Here is a 2,998-nt window from a genome sequence, read left to right on the forward strand (position 1 = left end):
TGTCAATTTAGTCTCATCAGACAACAAAATCTGCTTTCAAAACCACAACATTTTCTTTCAAAAGTTACTTACACAGCTTAATAAAAAAAAAAAAAAAAAAAAAAAAAAAACATCCAGACCTGATTGCGTTCCAGAAAATGGCTTCCTTGAAGTGTTGTGTTGAAGAGATAGATTATGATATTGATTTAACATGTGTGATTTGCAACTTGAACGATGAGAGTATGGCTCATCTTTTTTGACTGTATTTGTACAAAATTATTTTGGTGTGACTTTGAGGTTACCTTAAAGGAGAAGAGAACACATTTTTATTTTTCTATGATAAACCCTTAAATATGTTCTTAACTTATGAATATTTTTATCTCTGTTTTTACTGTTTATTTAAAATGAGGAAAACTTGGTATCATTTTAATCTCCAATCTTTTCACTAGCATCTTTACATAGTCTTTTAATTCTCAGATAGCCAGCAGAAGTGACCAGCCAGGTTTAAATCCCAGTTGCGCTGACGGGGCACGTTGTAACACTGTGTTACAATGTGCACCAATTCCAAAAAACTATGCAATTCCATGCAGTCAGGTATGTAATTTACATAATTCCCTTTAATGCGTGTGTGTGTGTGTGTGTGTGTGTGTGTGTGTGTGTGTGTGTGTGTTTGTCATCAATCCATGCATTTTTTTCAGTCAGTGCTGTGGCTTTGTTGTGTATTTATTTATTTATGTAATAATTTATTGTATAATTATTTTAGGTAAATATTACATTCATAAATGTAGATGGTCAAAAAAGATAAAACATTTTGGTCAGTTTATTTTTGAGTTTTATCTGTATCTTGACGTATTGGAGGGTGTAAGAAACACCAAAGCTATAAAGACTTTGGCCTGCTGTAGAGCCTTGAATTTGTTTCCATCTAAGACTTTTATTTCTGTGGCTTTTAAATTAGTGTCTTATCTGAGACTCTTTCTTTTAATACCCCCTTGTATATAGTTGTACTTCTATGTTTTTTTTCTTCTCTCCGTTATTCTCTCTGTTTCTCTTGCATTTGTTATGTGACATGTTGTGATAAATAAAACATGAAAAGAGAGATTATGTCTTGACCGTTTCTACCATTTCTACTTAAATATGATTTCATTTGACAACACAGGCGTATAAGACATAATAGATTGGAGGAACACTTTCTGAAAGCTGTGATTATAAGTTCATGTGAGTATGCAATCATGTTAATGTAATACTAGGGGTAAAAATTACAAATGTTTAATTTATTAAAACTGCAATATCAGTGTACTGTCTACTCAAAAGCGTGTGTGGCCATGACAACAGGCACGGACGGGGTTCGAACCCGCGATCTTCGGTTTACGAGACCGACGCCTTACCACTTGGCCACCGCGCCTAATGGCCTATGGGAAGTAAATAACATAATTTGTTGGAGTCCATAAATGTTTACAATTCCTTTTTTTTCCCTTTTTAAGGCAATACAATGCCATTTTTATTGAAGCGATCCAACGAAGCCGGGTCTTTCAATTAATTCTGCAAATTGAACACATCCGGTAGAGTTGCTCTCCCGGATTTGTAATAATTCAAACTGGTTTTATTACTATTATTAAATAACAAAATTATCACTTACACCAGTGGGAAAGAGTGTCCACAAGAAAGAGCCGATACACCATAGATGTTTACATGATTTGTTTCCTTGATAATTCAGTTATTAGGGATCAGAGGTAAACTCCCCACTCATTCAGACTCAATCTGAACTTCAAACTTATTAAAGAGTGTAACGTGTTATAAACATTTTGTAAATATGTAATAAGTAGTTTAATTTTTAAACTAAAGGCGTCTTTACACAGCAGAGTTGAGCAAATGATGTGTAAGGACAGACATCCCACCCTGCAAAAACTCATTTCAGGGAGGTAGCTCCACCACCACCGCAACGCCCTCTCAACAATCTAGTCAACCTTCAAGGGTGTATGAATACAGGACATTTGATTATGAAAGAACACAACCATTTATTTTATCACATATTGAAACTATTTACACACACACACACACACACACACACATATATATATATATATATATATATATATATATATATATATATATATATATATACACTCCTTTTTGAGTATTTTGTTGGCAGTCTCAATGCTAATAGCTAAATGCTAATGCAAATAGTTTTTCTATTTCTTTAGCAAACTTTCCTTGTACTGTTATGTGGCTTGCTTGGCAGATCTGAGCATTTTGCCGGAAGTCTCAACCTCGTAGCAGTCAGTGTCAATGAATTTGCTAATTTTGCAAGACATCAGATTCACAAGTGTTTTGTGAGACAGCTGACTTCTGAATTCTGTCTTAATGTGACGCACCATGCTGAATGCGCTTTCCACATCACAGTTAGAATTTGGCAGCAGCAAAAGCAGCTTCATCAAGTGGCAGAGCTCTTTGAATCTGAACTGCCCTGTGCTCACAGATTTGACTTTGGACAGCTTCCCCCAGAACTCATCAACTGGCAAACTTTTGTAGTTTGGCACCAGTCCTTCAAGGTTAGTTGAGACATAATCCAGGACTTCCAACTGGAGCTGTTCTCTGGCATCTGCCTTGATCACATTTGGAAATCTCTCTGCCAAAGTCAAAATCTGCTCTGGATTCACCTCATCTTGGCTCTCTGTATTGACCACTGACAGATTTTTTAAGATTTGGTCTCTCATTGGGAACTTCTCCAAGATTTTTTGAAAGCTCCTGACATAGAATGCTCTGGCATCTTTGAAGAACTGCTTTGTCTTGTAAGGAGGCATCTCTTGTGCTTCCTCGCTTAGCAACTGCCTCCTTGCCAGGTACCCAATAAAAAGCTCTTCATCTGGGCGGTGAATTTCAGCATTGCTCACATCTATCTCCTGAATGTTCTGTTCTCTCAATAACTTTGGCTCAATAAATCTGCTTACTATGTCATGCAGGAGCTCTTCTACGCTCTGATCCAACTTGAAGAGGACAGGTGCCTTGTTTTGAAAAATCT

The 2,998-nt window shown here is 36.3% G+C and overlaps 1 non-coding gene across 1 annotated transcript; it reads right to left on the reverse strand.

Moving 5' to 3' along the window:
• Nucleotides 1-1,309: 1,309 nt before the first annotated feature.
• trnat-cgu (transfer RNA threonine (anticodon CGU)) lies at nucleotides 1,310-1,381 on the reverse strand. The gene has a single exon. It is a non-coding gene; the product is annotated as a tRNA-Thr (tRNA).
• Nucleotides 1,382-2,998: the final 1,617 nt, after the last annotated feature.

Source organism: Myxocyprinus asiaticus, chromosome 13 (genome assembly GCF_019703515.2).
Source record: "Myxocyprinus asiaticus isolate MX2 ecotype Aquarium Trade chromosome 13, UBuf_Myxa_2, whole genome shotgun sequence".
Taxonomy (NCBI): domain Eukaryota; kingdom Metazoa; phylum Chordata; class Actinopteri; order Cypriniformes; family Catostomidae; genus Myxocyprinus; species Myxocyprinus asiaticus.